The sequence below is a fragment of the Giraffa tippelskirchi genome, chromosome 5 (assembly GCF_054371585.1).
Source record: "Giraffa tippelskirchi isolate mGirTip1 chromosome 5, T2T-mGirTip1v1.2.pri, whole genome shotgun sequence".
NCBI classification, from domain to species: Eukaryota; Metazoa; Chordata; class Mammalia; order Artiodactyla; family Giraffidae; genus Giraffa; species Giraffa tippelskirchi.
The window spans coordinates 43,045,789-43,062,226 of record NC_137279.1 but is presented as its reverse complement, the minus strand read 5'-3'; the positions used below and the strand labels follow the sequence as shown (position 1 = coordinate 43,062,226).

The window sequence follows — 16,438 nt, the reverse complement described above, 5'->3', positions numbered from 1 at the left end:
TCCTACTCCAAGCTGTTTGTAGGATGCCCACCTTGTGGATAGGGAGCGTAAATTAAATCTGCAGAGCTATTCAGAACATAGCCTCTGCCCTGCAGTATTTATAATATGGATGGGAAGAAGGTGACACTGACACTTGATAGATTATAAATGCCGAGCTCAGAAATAGACACAAAACTCCAGATATGGTCTGTACTGCAGAGCACAAGAAAGGCTCTGCCATCGTGGCATGGAAATGCTATATTTTCATCAATGCAGCAAAAGATGACAGGGTCTCTAAGGCAGCAGCATCTCAGGCTGAATTAATCAGATCTAGAAGCACTGATAAGGACAAATAAATGCCCTTAATTTTTCTAGAATTCTTCTGTGACAAGCACTGTACCACATTAATCTTTATTATAACTAGTAAAGAAAGAAAGAAAAAACCCTAACAAAATGCTCTCCTATCATGGATTAGCGGACTCTTTCCCTGGACGCTTGGTGCCCCCTTTCACCTTTCCTGAGCCAAATAATGGGATGATTCTGTAGCTGGGACAGACTCCTGGTCTGTCAATCAGGAAATGATATCTGCTTTCCCATCCAGTCCTGGATAGGTGGAAGGTGGGGAGGGGGCTCGTGGACCACCTTGTTGTGTTGATACTGTTCGTCCTTCAGGGTAGAGTTGACACCTTGGAGCTGGGCAGCCCTGCTTTGTTTAGTTCTGGGGAATGCAGCCACATTGCGTTAGTCCTCCTGCTGATGTCAGGAACATACTTTGTAAAGATTAGACTCTCTTGCCTTGATCTCCTTGGGAAGCAGGTTTGGTGACCCAAAGATGAAAGGTTATTTCAGGTGGAGAATTTAAAATCTAAAGTGATCTGAGGAGCTCCAGGGAATGCCAGGAGGCTTTGGATGGGTGTTGAGCATGCATGCCAACACTTGGCCAACCTAAAAAAATTGCTCAGCATCAAGCCTTTTCTGAGAAAGTCACACTCTTTATTACAAGGGCAAATAATCGGAACTCATGCTGCTATTCTCTCGTCAGGGGGCTGTGGTAGCCATTGTAGATCAGTTGTAACACTCTTTGAAACTCAGCCCAGTCTTCTTGGCGTTCGAAGTCTTTTCAACAGAGAACTCTATGAAAATTTACCAATTGTCAGGGGCTGTCACTTGAAATTTATTTGTTTGTTCATTTATGTGACATATATTTATTGAACTTTTACTTTATGCCAAGCAATGTAATAGGCACCTGGATACAATGCTGGGGAAAATGAGAAAATATTCTTGCTCTTCAGAGTTTAAAGTTCAGTGGGAGAGCTAGATGATACACAGTCATGCCAACAAATGCAAAATTGCGATGGTGACCTGTGTGTTGAAGGAGACATATTTAATGCTCATAAACAAAAAATTGCACCTGGCCAGAGAAGTCAGGATGGCTGAGCTGAGACCTGAAGGATGGCTAGAGGTTAATCAGGTTGAAGGTAAGGGGTGGAAGAACATGTTAGACAGAGGGAAGAGCTTGTGCAATGTGAGGGAGCATGGTGAGTGTGAGGGTGTGGAGGAGACTGAAGCAGGTGGGGCCCAGGTCCTGTTGGGTTTCCTCAGCCAAGTTGATGGGGTTGATTCTTCTCTGAGAATAATGAGAGGCAACCAGGGAATTTTCTGTTGATACAATGTGTGCTCTGGAAATCTCACTCTGGATAGAATGGGTGTGGAAAATAGATTGGAGGAACTCATTGGGAATGTGAGTAGACCAATGTCCTGGATCATGGTGTTACTGGCATTTTGTATTGTGAGTGGTGGTTAAAAAATCTCTTGAAATCACTGCTCTAGAGGCTTCTAAGGAAACCAGTCAGTTCTGGGGTTCTGTTGTTGTTGTTGTTCAGTGGCTCAGTCGTGTCCGACTCTTTGCGACCCCATGGACTGCAGCATGCCAGACTTCCCCGTCCTTCACCATCTCCCAAAGCTTTCTCAAACTCATGTCTATTGAATTGGTGATGCCATCCAACCATCTCATCCTCTGTTGTCCCCTTCTCCTCTTGCCTTCAAGCTTCCCAAGCATGCGGGTCTTTTCTAGTGAGTCAGTTCTCTGCATCATGTAGTCGAAGTATTGGAGCTTCAGTTTCAGCATCCAAGGAGAAAAAACTCAGTACTGAAAGGAGGAGGGGCTTTAGAAATTCACTCCAATCTTGGGGCTTTGGCCAGGATGGCAGAGGATTTTCTAGGATGGTTCCATATCTCTGGACCTAGGGGCAAGGAGACATCTCATGTATCAAAGTCAATGCTAGAGCCAGGGTATAAACCCACTCTTCCCCAGTCCCATGCATGCTACTTGCTGAGAGGAAGGACATGAAGGAAAGCATATTTACTTTTGAGGGCTCATGACTGCCCCCAGGGGTCCATTCATACAGAACATGTACTCTGCTAAGGCTTCTGCTAAGGGTTACCAATGACTACATCAGGTCTAAGACCTCCTTTGGTCTTCACCAAGACCCTCTCCCAAGTCTTCTCAAACCAGTTAAGGAGCTTTCCCATCTCTGAAGATTTCTAGGCTTGAAAGCTCCCTAATCTACCCTTTTCTACATTTTCTAGGTTGAGTAAAGACTCTAACAGAAGCTTCCATACTGCATCCTTGTACCTGTGGCCCAAGCTGAGAATCAAGGGCTTCTGAGAACATCAGAGCTCAGATGTTTGGGATGTTGGGCATGTGGTAGGCACCCTGCATTTAGAAATCTGACATATGAGCCATAGAGAACTGGTTCTCTCTGTTGCCACAGAAACCAAATTGAGCTGGATTTAGCATTAAATTACAGGGTACACACAGAGATGGAGTTAAACATTTTCTATCACTACTTTTTTTTTTTGGCTTTTCAAATTGAACCTTCCCAGCAAGTGGCAGCAACACCTGCGAAGCTAAATGGGGACAGCAGAACATGTTGTGCCAAGGGAGTGAGCGTTCTGGAAGCTTTGTAAGTGGCAAGGAGATAGAATTCCACCAAAGGCAGGGTTACTGCCCAGACATCTCCCTCCAAGGCTTTATTTAAGTCCTGCCAATTCAGAAGGACTAGCTCAGAGAGAATGAGAAAGAGAGTTGGATAGAATCTAAGCCGTGGCTTCTGATACAGCTGTCACATGTGGCTTCTGAACACTTGAAATGTGGCTAGTTCAAATTGAGGTGTATTATGAACAGGAAACATATGTCAGATTTCAAAGGTTCAGTGCCATAAAAAGAATGTAAAATGTCTCATTAATTTGTAGTACCTACTACACGTTGAATTGATAATATTTTGGAGCTCCTGGTTTCCATGCACTCTATTACTAAAATTAATTCCACTTGTATCTTTTAACAACTTTTAATGTAAAATTGGACCTGTGGCTCATATTACATTTCTATTGGACAGTGCTGCTTGAGGGACTGTAGTTCTAATGATGAATTGATTTGCCGCAGTTGTTTAATCTTGAGACATGAGATACTTCAGGTTCTTTATCTGCAAAATAGGGGTACTAACACCCTCTCTAGCTTCTTCACAGGTTTACTATGACAATTTAATTTGATGCTAGAGTGGATTTGGTTGAGCTTTGTTCATATTTCCCCTTTAGGTACTTATTCACCCAGTTGCCAGAGTGTTGGCTGCTACTGAGTCATAGCTGAGTTCCTCTTCAGGAAATGCTTGCAGTTGAACTGTTGTTTCAAGTGGATCTGTAAAATGCAAGTGGCTCATCCAATATCAAGCACAGGCAGGGCCAGAGATCACTGGAAGGTCCATGAACAGATGGCTCAGACTTTTGTGTCACGACTATAATTACATCTCCTTCAGCTGACAGCCATCCTTGTGGCTCCAGTGGAGCCTCCATTATCCATAGTTTATGGAGGAGGAAAATGTCATGTTTGGGTCACAGATGGGTTGCCTTTATTTGTGGGTGAAGGCTGAAAGTGGACTGCTGTGAACCACAGTCCTACTTGCTAGTAGTTCATAAAGAGAGAGGAGATGAAATCTTCTCAAAAGGCAGAAACTGGAGTGGTAGTCCTGGCCATCCACTCTGTGCAGGAAGGGAAGTGGACCAAAGGAATAACAGACCTAGACTCCTGAAGAATAGTGTTTGGTTAAGGGTCAGGAGCTTGGATACAAAAAGGTTACAAGATCGAACGCATAGGAGCTGGGGAAGAGGTGTGTGAGTGGACCTCCGAGAGTGGGCATAAAGTGTCTGGATTTATGCATAGCATATTAACATCACTGGAGAGGGCTTTCCTGGTGGCCCAGTGGTAAAGAATCTGCTTGCCAATGTGGGAGACACAGGTTTGGTCCCTGGACCAGGAAGATCCCATGGGCCAGGAAGATCCCACAGGCCATGGAGCAACTAAGCCCATGTGCCACAACTATTAAGCCTGTGCTCTAGAGCCTGGGATTCACAACTACAGAGCCCACGAGCCACAACTACTGAAGCCCAAGTGTCCTAGAGCCCATGCTCCACAACAAGAGAAGCCACCGCAGTGAGAAGCCTTTGACCACAACCAGAGAGTAGCCTCACTCTCTGCAACAAAAGTCCGAAAAGCAACAAAGACCCAGCACATCCAAAAAAAAAAAACAAAAAAAAAACCCTTAAAAGAGAGCAGCACATGGAGAGCAGCCATGGTGGGAGAGGCACTAAGTAGCTAAGTTAATGAAATGACTCGGCCCGTTAACATCAGTCAGCCTCTGTTTCTTCAGCCACCTCAGTATCTGAGCAATGGGTGGTGGTCCCCTGGTGGCAGGGATCAAGGAAATCCACATGGCACACACTACCCCCCACAAGATAGACTATAGGGATCAGGAAACAAAGGGTAAAGTAGGCGAGGTCCTGCTTACTCCCCTTCCCACTGACTCATCTGTGATTTGTGCTCCCCAGCCCCACAGTGTAGACTCCATGGGTCTAAGGGTGCTGGTTTCCAGTAGGGGATGCTTTCATCAGAACATACAATAAGAGCTTGTTATACGTTAAGCTGTCATTGCCATCTGGCCTCTTTTGGCTCCTTGTACCAAGAGATTAGTAGGTGAGGAAAGAAGTCACCATACTGGCAGGAGTCATTGACCCTGATAATCAGGAGGAAGTAGGCTGTTGTTATATAAAGGGGCAGAGAAGGGTATGTTTGGCAATCACTTGGTCCATGGGGGCATCTCTTGGTACTCCCCTGCCCAATATGAGGATAACTATGACAATCATGGCGGGAGACAGGTGTGGTGACCAGGGTGTGGTCTCTTTAGGGATGAGGGCCTGGGTCACTTACCTGGTCAGTTACCTAGAAAAACAAAGGTGTTGGCCTAGGGTGAGAGGAATCCAGAATGAACCATAGAGGAGGGAGATGGGAGAGTCATTTGCAGTCTCAAGATTGGGTGTGGTAATGGTGGTTTTTCCCACTAATCTTTCTCTGATGGTTTTCTCCGGTGAATGGAGTAACCAGAATAGCACAGATCTGGGTCCCAGAAGGGCACACTTAGAATATGCAAGTGGTGATATATACGCAAAGAGGCACTGCTGTTGGATGCTCTGGTATGCTGCCCAGAATTCCGATAGGGAACATGTGCTCAGTCGCTCAGTCATGTCCGGCTCTCTGTGACACCACGGACTGTAGCCCTCTGTCCATGGGATTTTTTCAGGCCAGAATACTGGAGTGGGTTGCCACTTCCTCCTCCGGGGGATCTTCCCAACTCAGGGATGGAACTCGTGTCTCCTGTGTCTCCTGCACTGGCAGGTGGGTTCTTTACTGCTGAGCCACCTGGGATGCCCAATATGGAATATTAGAAGTAGTATATGGAACTGAAGTACTTATTCTCTCAAGCGTTGGGAGTATTGGCTACTAATGACTCAGATCAGAGCCTTCTCTAAGAATGTCCCTCATCTGAAGGTAGCCAAAGGTCAAAGCTCCTCCCAAAAGGAAGGAGCAACTGGTTGGTGTGGAATCTGGACTGGTTCTTTGTCTCGATTCAGGATAACTGTAGGGAAGCCCAGCTCCTGAACTTTCTATATGATTCAACTTCTCCTTCTCCCTTACCTTGCTTCTCTTACTCCCTTAAAGGGAGAGCACCTCCAGTAAATTTCCTGCATGCAAATATTTTTCTCAGAGTGTGTTTCCCAGATCGTCCAACATTGAAGTGATGCCCCGGTCTCTGTGTGTTACAAACCCCACCTCATACAGCCTGGGAGTTCTGGTTCTAGCCAGAGCTCTGCCACTTCATGAGGCGGAATAACAGTTTAACTTGCCTGGTTGACCCAAGTTCTCCATGTATAAAATGAAGACAGCAAGTAAGTAATTCAGACCAGGTCGTCTAAAGTCTCTTTCAACTGTGACTCTCCGTATATGTGAAATGGTTGAGGATACCATCTGGGAGGACCTTTGGAGATGCACTTTGCTTTCAAGATGAGAGAACGAAGAATCAGAGACATTGTTATTTTCCTAGGACTGCCCTGCTAGAAGTAGCAGAACTGAAATTTGGACCCAGGCTTGAGTGTGACACCATGTCTGGAGTTTATCCCCTTAATCATCTCTGGATCCCTGATGTCAGTGACTATGGCAAAAATGCAGGAGTGGGTGAAAAGAGGACATTCAAGGTTGCTTAGGGACTCCTGACCAACTACCTGCTCCTCTGGCACAGCTCTGCATTCTACCCATCCCTCAGGACCTTAACCTCCCTTGCCAGGAGGTCATAGCCTCCTAGGGCAGTGCTTCTCACACTCCAGTGTGAAGATGAGCCCCGTGGGCTCTTATTAAAGTTTAAAATCTAATTCAACAGGTCTGAGGAAGGGCCTGAGGTTTGCTGTTCTAACATGTTTTTTCTAGGTGTTGATAGCTGGTCCACAGACAATGCTTAAAGTAGCAAGGGACCAGAGAGCAGTTCTCAAAATCTGTGGTACATCAGAAACATTTTAGAACTTATTAAAACTACTCACCCTCATAGATTCAGATGTAGCAGTTGTAGGGGTTAATAGATTGGCAGTTCTAATTTTAACAAGTGTTCTTGGTAATTGAAGGAACCACCAATGTTTGAGAATCTATAATTGTGACCTTCCTGTGTGTCGCTTCAGTCATGTCCAACTCTTTGCAACCCTATGGGCCATAGCTCGCCAGGCTCCTTTGTCCATGGAATTCTCCAGGCAGGAATACTGGAGTGGGCTTCCATGCCCTCCTCCAGGGGCTCTTCCCAACCCAGGGATTGAACCTGAGTCTCTTATGTCTCTTGCATTGTCAGGCGAGTTCTTTACCACTAGCGCCATATATTTTTCCATGACCTTCACAGTTGCAGTCAGCATTTGTGTTCATGATTAAGTTGAACAGGCAGCATATGATTCCTGCATGAAGAATAAGAACCAAAACTGTAGCCTGAGCATCTCTGGGGACACAGCTATTGTGATGCACTGAGTATTCAACGTGCCCTGGGTTAAGAACCTTTGGGACTTAAAAAATAATTGGCCTTAGAAGGTTATAGCTTTATTAAAACAATCAAGAGATTGAAATAAAACGTTATTTACAAAATGTAGTTTCAAAGTAGCCCTAACTCTTGCAATAATTAAAGAGCTTCTCTATCTCAAGGTGATAGAGGCTGACAACATACTTGTGAGCTGTGAAAGTCGCTCAGTCGTGCCCGACTCTTTGCGACCCCATGGACTATACAGTCCATGGTATTCTCCAGGCCAGAATACCAGAGTGGGTAGCTGTTCCCTTCTCCAGAAGATCTTCCCCACTCAGGGATTGAACCCAGGTCTTCCACATTACAGGCGGATTCTTTACCATCTGAGCTACCAAGGAAGCCCTAGCTATGAGCTGTGCGTTAGGCCATTTTCTGGTTGTCTTCCTCGATGGTTTAGTGGGTAAAGAATCTGCCTGCAATGTAGGAGACACAGGAGATGAAGGTTTGATCCCTGAGTTGGGAAGATTCCCTGGAGGAGGAAATGGCAACCCACTCCAGTGTTCTTGCCTGAAAAATCCCATGGACAGAGGAGCCTGGTGGGCTACAGTCCATGGGGTGGCAAGAGTTGGACACGACAAAGCTCATAAGCGCGTGCGCAGCAGCAGCATGACTCTGCTGAAACTGAGACTGATACTGTAGATTCAGGCTGTAGGGGCAGAGGGTCCTGCTTGAGAATGCATTGTTTCATCCTCTGAGCTCCATTCCAGAGCTTGTCCGAGGTGCCAGTCTAGGTGGCATCGACATTCTGCTAAATGTCTTCCTTAGCCTATTTCAGGTGTGAACACCCAAATAGGTTCTTCAGTGATGTTGTGTGGGCAGAATAGAGCTACCTGCCCTCAAGTGTCTCCAGATGGTTCACCTGCCAGCCAGCCCGCTCCTTGGAAACACCACCCCTATCTTCCCCACTGCTCACTACCTCATGCTTGACTAATGGATGTCCTCCCTGCCTGACAAAGGGAAGGTTCCACTGCTTCAGCACAGGGTGGGCTGGGCATGGAGAGTGAGTAATGGCAGGTCCCTGAGAAATCCACCCTCCCTGCCAACTGTGCATGCCAAACTTACACCCACGGAGAGTCTGGTTGCCTTTGAGCATCAGAAGAAAATCATTTTAACCCTGAAGGGGGTGCTGTTGGCAAGACAACCAGGACTGCTGGCTATGGTCTGCTCACAGCAGCCCTCAGCACTGGGGGCTGGAGGCCCCTCTCCCAGCTGACCTATAGGACCTGCCACAGAAAGCCTCCGCCACTTGGCTGGCTTCATAAACCCTGGTAATTGTGCACGTTGGAATAGTGCAGGAGAGGAAGAGTCTTTCAGCATGCAGAGGCTGCAAAGAGGTGGATTAATGGAGCTGGAATCTGACCAGGAAAGCACTGCTGGCCCCATTCTCTAGTGAGGGCAGTGGTCCAGATACCTGCAGACAAACTCCAGGGGTGGGGCCAATGGCCTGGGTTTTGCTTATGCCTAACTTAAAAAATATTTTTTATTTTTAATTTTTCATTTGTATTTTTCTAGCTTTTTTGTTGTTCAGCTGCAAAGTTGTATCCAACTCTTTGCCACCCCATGGACTGCAGCACGCCAGGCTTCCCTGTCCTTCACTATAGCTTTATTGATGTATAATTGATTATATAATATTGTGTGAGTTCAAGGTAGATGCAGTTTCAGATCTTACATTTAAGCCTTTAATCCATTTAGAGTTAATTTTCATGAGTGGTGTAATTGTTGTTGTTGTTTATGTCTGTCGTGTCTGACTCTTTTGCAACCCCATGGACTGTAGCTTGCCAGGTTCCTCTGTTAGCTGCATGCAGCAAATTCTGATAAATTCTCTTTCCATTTTTATTCTGTTGCAGATATTTTCTAATTTTTCTTGCTATGGCTTCTTAGATACACCCATCCTTTGAAAGTGGACATTTAATTTTCAAACACATGGGGTTCTCAAAGTATCCTTGATATTAATTTCTCATTTAAATGCTTTCTTCTCTGCAATCACTCTCTGTGTTTTTTCAGTCTTTTAACTTTATTGCAGCTTTCAATGGCTAAGTCAAAGATCTCTTGGCAAATGTCACATTGCCTTGAAAATACGTGGATTATTTTCAAATATCTTTTGATATTGATTTCTAACATAATTCCACAGTGGTAAGAGAACAGATGCTTTTGAACTGTGGTGTTGGAGAAGACTCTTGAAAGTCCCTTGGACTGCAAGGAGATCCAACCAGTCCATCTTAAAGGAAATCAGTCCTGGGTGTTCATTGGAAGGACTGATGTTGAAGCTGAAACTCCAATATTTTGGCCACCTGATGTGAAGAGCTGACTCATTTGAAAAGACTCTGATGTTGGGGAAGATTGAAGGCAGGAGGAGAAGGAGATGACAGAGGATGAGATGGTTAGATGGCATCACCAACTCAATGGACATGAGTTTGGGTAAACTCCAGGAGTTGGTGATGGACAGGGAGGGCTGGCGTGCTGCAGTTCATGGGGTCGCAAAGAGTCGGACACGACTGAGCGACTGAACTGAACTGAAGAGAACAGACTCTGCATGATTTCAATACCTTTAGACCATGAAATTTTTGCACCTGATTTTATGTCCCTGGATATGTTCCAGTGTCTCCTGGTTTTTAGTCTATAGGACCTTGAGTAGAATTTGTATCCTACTGTTGTGTGAAGATTGTATAAATCTTAGTTATGTGAAATTGGTTCATAGTGCTTTTCAGGTCTACTATATCTTTCTACTTTTCTGTCTATTCATTCTATTACTTTTTTAGACTTTGATATTGAAACTCCAGCTAAAAATCTTATCTACTTATTAATAAAAATAATTGTAATATATAGTGATATAACTGATAGATAACATTGCATAAGTTTAAAGTGTACAATGTGTTTATTTAATATATTTATATATTGCAATATGATTTCTGCTGAAATTTTTAAGGGGCCAGGAGAGTGAATTTGATTTCAGAGGCCCTTGAGAAATCAAAGTGGGGAGCTGGTTCCTATCTGGTTTACTGGCAGGAAGTCCTCCTGGAAGCAAAGACTTGGATATTGAACCTCCTTTCCTGGGACCTGGGCTCTAATAGGAGCGATCACATGTGAACACAAAGAGCTGCATTACAAAGTTTAGTGCAGAGGGGAGAGAGGCTTGTAGCAAAGCAGAAGCGAAGAAACTTCGGCTGCAAAATTTCTACAGCAGGCACAGAGAGAGACATTTACCTTTACTTGTTGTAAAAGAAGTCTGTGTGGGAATAAAAGGGGGCTACTGTGAGACCTGGGGCAGCCTCTTCATCGTTGGAATCCTTAGCTGAACTAGAAGTCCCTGGACCGTCTTTCTATTCTGGGTCAGAGAGGAGAAAGACACAGTAAGGAAGGAGAAAGACATGTGCTACAAAGGCTCTGCCAAAGTTTTTTGGGAGAGGTCACTGGCTCACTGTCTGACATGGGGGAATTGGTACCAGTTTTACAGGTGGCCTGTTTTCCCCTTCCTGTTGGGGAGCTGACCCCTTCAGGCGCTGAGCAGCTTGAAAATAGCAGCACTGCGGTTTTCAAGAAGCAGCATTACTGTAGACAGAGATAGTTTGAGGCCAGAAGGTGGCGCTCTTTCTCCTGAAACAAATTGATGTCCGCCGCTTGGCTTCTATGTAGACAGAGCCAGGGATGCAAGTAGAGTGAAATCTCTGCAGTCTGCAGGCATCCAAGGGGCCTGGGTAAAATGGCTTGTCAGGACTGCCCCCTAGGCTTAACTATCCCCTCAGCTAAATGTGCCTTGCAGGCTCCAGTGGGCTTGAGCTGCAGCACCTACCAAAGCGAATGTGCATAGGCACAGCCCCCTTCTCTGACCTTAGCACCAGTGGCTGCATTAGCAGGGAAATCTTCAGTGTCACAAATGACTGCACATTTAGATCATGACAGGGAGGAGTCAGGCCATTTCTGGATGAGCCAAGCATACTTATCACTTATCATAAGGGCAAGTGAGGGGACTAGGTCTTCTTGCTGTGTTGGGTGAGACAGTGTCCCATGGGGAACATTTAAAAACTCAATGAAACCCACTCCCTTCAAAATGAAACACTAAGTATAACATAAGGGAGGGAGGATGCTGGGGAAATCTCTCACTTGGGTGACCTGGGCTTTACCTGGGAACTGTTAAAATTTTTCAGAGAAGAAAAAAAAAATCTAGATTGGGTCTCCTTTCAAGACATAGTAAGCAGAAGCAAGCAAGCAAATAAAACACAAGACAAAATAATCTCATGATGGTGTGAAAAGATCATTGGATTGGAATTCAGAAACCTGGTAAGGATACTAACTAGCTGTCTGATTTTAGGCAAATTCTTTTCTTTAGTCCTTAGCCTCACTTTGATCACCAGCAGTAGTTAATTGCTAAGGTCTCTTCTAACCCCACATTTAATAGCATAGGTGTGTGTGTGAGAGAGAGGGACAGAGAGAGACAGACAGACAGAGAGAGAGACAAAAGAGAGATTCTCAAATAAGGCGGGATAGAAACATGCATTCTTGGGGACTGAAAAAACCCCTTATTGTTGATTTCTATTTTAATCACTAAAGCCCACACTGGCCACACCAAGTGGAAAAAGCCATGCCACTGTCACCCTTCTGGGAATTGAGGTCCTTTCTTCAGAAGCATCATAACCAGCATCTGTATGTTTATTCTCTTCATGTAGTTGCTATTAATAGCCATGTGCCTTGCATGAAAACCCACATCTCCTGGCTTCTGGGGAGCAACTTTAACAAACCAAGTTTCCCATGCGGAGAGAGAGTGAGCTCTTCTTTGCTCCTGGGGCGCTGGAAACATTTGGCAGAGGTGAAGAGAGGGGAGACAAGATGGAGGACAGGTTGGGTGGGAGTGGGAAGTGCAACATTACACTCCTACTTAATCTTAATAGGCTTGGCGGTTCATCAACCATCATTGGCCGTCAAATACTGATTGATCACCTACTGTGCATAGTCTAGGCACCGAGGATGATGCTGGAGCCCAACACAGTCTTTGCTTTCAAGGAGCTCATTGACTTGCCAAGAGGAAATGAAGTCTGTGCTTCCCCTTCAGCTCAAATATGCAAATGTAGGCCCTAAGGGGCTCACAGAAGGGCTCCCCTTCCCTCTGCTTAAGGTTTGGCCGGACACAGTCAGTAGTGAAAAGTATACTTTTCAGACAGAGGGTCACAAGTTTTGCATTTGCTTTGCCGCCGGTATCCAGATGGTCAGCAGGCTGCCCTGTGGAAGATTTTGTTTGGCAGAAACATGCTCTGATTCCTTAACTCTAAGCTTTGGGGGCCAGGTGGCTGAAATGAAGCAACTCTTTTGCACCCTCAGCAGTGTCAAGCTATCTATGCTCCAAACCTCTATGAGGCAGGCACCCCAGACAGCCGCAGGGCCATGGAGGGGGGAGGTGGGGTTTCTGCAGAGGGTTCTGGGTGCGGCCATGGCAGCTGCAGGACTCACTGAGCATAGCCAGCCAACACCAAGCCTGAGCTGCTGGCTCCTGGGTGAGCTGCTGACTCATTGCTGCAGCCATGCTGCCTGGAACAGCTCCGGGGAATTCTTTCTTCTTTTAAAGGAAAATGCGATGTAACTTTAGAGATAGCAGAAGAGGGCAACAGAGGATGGTCCAAAACCTAGTTTTTAACAGCAGCTGTAACAACACATTTCCATCTGAATTTCCATCTGAATTCTTGTAACAACGCATCTCCGTCTGAATGTTTTTATCAGCCCTGGAAGGATGTGGCCACTTTAGGGCAGTTATTCAATCGGTCAGTATGTGTGTATCAAACAGCTTTTGTGTGCTCAGCACCTGTTGTATGCTTAGGTAGTAAAGGGGGAAACAGAAAGTGAAATCCCCATTTGGGGATTGTTAGAAGGCTGACACCTAGAGAGACTTCCTTCCTGTAGTGCTCCAGGCACCGCAGTCTAGATGCAGTCTTGATTTTAGCTTATGCAATCTCATGGCAGTCCTGTAAAAGAGCTACAGTACTTTTTATCTATTCTGCTGTAAGCTGGGGAGTCAGGATTTGAACCTATATCAGTTCAGAGTCAGAACTCTTTACCGCCATGCCATTTGTTATCTGGGAGGCAGAACCAACAAAGGCACTTGGCTGTGGGAGAATAATAGAGGATGATACATGGTTGAGTGAAAAATTATGTGCAAAGGATAAGCATTTATGATGAGTCCAGAATAAACCCCTGTCAGTCTACAGTCCTGGGCCAGCTGAAATGAGCAGATATGCTTCTGTTTAAGCAAATACTGAGCCTGCGGAAGAATGTGTTTGAGAAGGCTGAGGGTCAAGATGAGAAATCGTCAGGTCAGGAAGTGGGAGCTGTCAGTAATGTGATAGGAGCAGCATTGGGCGACCCGTGAGTCTAGTGGCCCTGGTTGCTGGGGGGAAACACAGAAAGATAACTAAGCATATGTTTGCTCTTTGGGAATTTGGTCCTGTTGGGTTTACATGACCAATGAATCAATTTAGGAGCTATGTGCAAGATAGAAAGGCAAAAAAGAGAGGGATTATTAGAGGGAACAAGGACCCGTGACTCTCCTGTTTAGTCCTGAATGGGTCAACATTCGCATTAAGGAGGAGACTGTGGGCCATTTAATCAGATGATATTGACAAAGGACTCAAAAGCTCTTGCTTTCATTTAGAAGTATTGGCCACACATTTGTGATGGAGCTGGTAGAACAACTTGAGTTCTCCTGGTTTCCCAGTTGGCAGATATTCTTGGGCAGCTGTCAGAGCAGCCTCTCATGAAACTCATAAAACACCTCTGTCTTTCAGCTGGTAGATGCATGCTTCCAGGGCACAAGTGTGCCAGTTCTGTGACCCAATTCCCAATGTCCCCTATACTTTTCAGGCAATCTTTTGGACCCCATGGATTTAGATTCCAGGATCTCTTTTCTCCCTCCCCTAGCATTTAGCTATGTGGAGATTGATCAAAGCTACCTGTTTCTAACCTTGTTTTGCTCATAATTACTAGATTTTCATGATCCATGTTATAACATTTCTATTGCTGAGACATAATAGAGGTTTTAAGAGCTCAAAAACTATGAGGAAGACAAGAGAGATAAGATCAGGTGCAGATGTCTGTCTTGGACACAGCTCCTTTGGTGGTGTGCTAGAAAAGTCACAAAGGAGTCCAGGAAGACTTTTGGGATGGAGTCAAATAGGGTTCTTGTGACCATGGAGAAAGCAGTGTGAACTACACCCAAGGAGAAAGAAACATATCTTGTTCTACTTAAAAGAAACAGCTTTGCCCCTATTCCATGGGAATAGAATAATTAAAGGATAGGGTGGGGTGGGTACAAGTGAAGAGGGAGGGATCAGAATTATTCTGAGCTGGGGAAAGAATAGCCAGAGATGATTGATGACCTTGAACACTGTCCCAAGCTAAAGAGAGTGCTGGGGTTTAATTACAATTCACAAGTGATATTTCTTATATTCAAAGTTCTCATTTCAGAGACATAACATTGTTGTTAACTTCCAAATACCTGACTGTTCCTGCCCAGCGCTGAGAGAGACCATGTTAACAGACCACTGCCTGAGAGTAAAGAGAGGAGCCGGAGATCAGGAGCCCTGCTACTCCAAGCCCAAACAACCATCTCTTGGCCTCTTCATGTGGTTACGTTAGCTGGGCAGCTTTCTCTTTGGGGCTCTCCTTGGCCTATATCCTGGTGCAATGGGTGTCCGATGAGATCCATGTTCCTTGATAGCTGCCACATTCCTTGACTCTGGGAATGGGCTAGAAATAGAGACACTTACAAAACTGTTAATTTCTCCAGAACTGGATTGTGTCTCCTTTATCTCTTCATCATCAGCCCCTAAAACAGTGCCTGACACATCATAGAAAGTCAGTAAATGTTTAATGAGCTGTTTTAAACAATCTGTGCTTCGAGGATTGGCCATGTGGAAGATACAAGATTTAAGAAAATGGTGCCCTATCGGCTTTGCCTCTGAATTATTTCTCAGGTGATAAAATGTTGGCAGATTCCTGATCATCATCAAGGAGCCTGGGATTTAGGGCTGCAGAATATGGAGGATGTTATCCCAGAAATAGAAGGAAACAAAGTCCCTTGGAGAGAACTTGTTGAGGTTTTGGTTTCTGCAGGGACTGTGTGGTATACAGAGATAAGTTGTTCAAATGCTTGCAGGAAATGTTTTCTCAAAAGATGAGGGTCTGGGAGGTGGATGAGGACAGAGTGTGCAGAACAGATGAGCCCATCTGGGGAACTCTGAAGGTGGGGGTGAGGAGGTGGGGGTGGTGTAGCCAGAGCACAGAGGAAAGGTGAAAGGAAGAGGCTGGAAGGGTTTTAACGGTGGGGTAGTAATGATTGCATTTTCATGTTAGAAAGATAACCCAGAAGTAGTGTAGCAGGAGAGGGAGAAGGAAGGTGGGAGGCAGCAAGACCAGCCAGGAATCCATGGCAATAACCTGAGTGAGATGTGATAAGCACCCGAGAAAGAGCAGTGTCAGTGAGCAGGAAGATGAGTCAGACTGGGCAGTAGTGAGGAGTTACACTTGTCTGAACTTACAAGTTAAATAAGGAGAAGGAGGAATCTAAGAAGGTGAACATCCAGAGTTTGAGGTCTTGGTGCAGATGATGAAGCTCTTTGAAGTGATTTTATCTTAAAAACTCATGCAGGAGTTCCCTGCTGGTGCAGTAGATAAGAATCTGCCTGCCAATGCAGGGGACATGGGTTCGATCCCTCATCCAGGAAGATTCCACTTATCTTGGAGCAACTAAAACCTGGAGGCTACAACTACTGAGCCTGAGTGCAGCAACTACAGAAACCCTTGTACTTCGAGCCTGTGCTCTGCAATAAGAGATGTCACCACAATCAGAAGCCCACACACCTCAATGAAAAGTAGCCCTTACTCACCATAACTAGAGAAAGTCTGTGCAAAGCAAAGAAGAGCCAGCACAGCTATTTAAAAAAAAAAAAAACTTGCAAAAATTTGCATAAAGATATACTAGTATATCTCCAATATTCTTGCCTGGAGAATCCCATGGACAGAGGAGGCTGATG

At 45.2% G+C, this 16,438-nt stretch overlaps 1 long non-coding RNA gene across 1 annotated transcript in view; it reads right to left on the bottom strand.

The window, feature by feature from the left end:
- Positions 1 to 950: 950 nt before the first annotated feature.
- The window catches only part of LOC145504707 (uncharacterized), a 48,712-nt gene continuing 33,224 nt past the window's right edge, over positions 951 to 16,438 (bottom strand). Inside the window, exon 4 of the long non-coding RNA XR_014052447.1 lies at positions 951 to 2,222. This is a non-coding gene — a long non-coding RNA (uncharacterized LOC145504707). The remainder of the gene's footprint in view (positions 2,223 to 16,438) is intronic.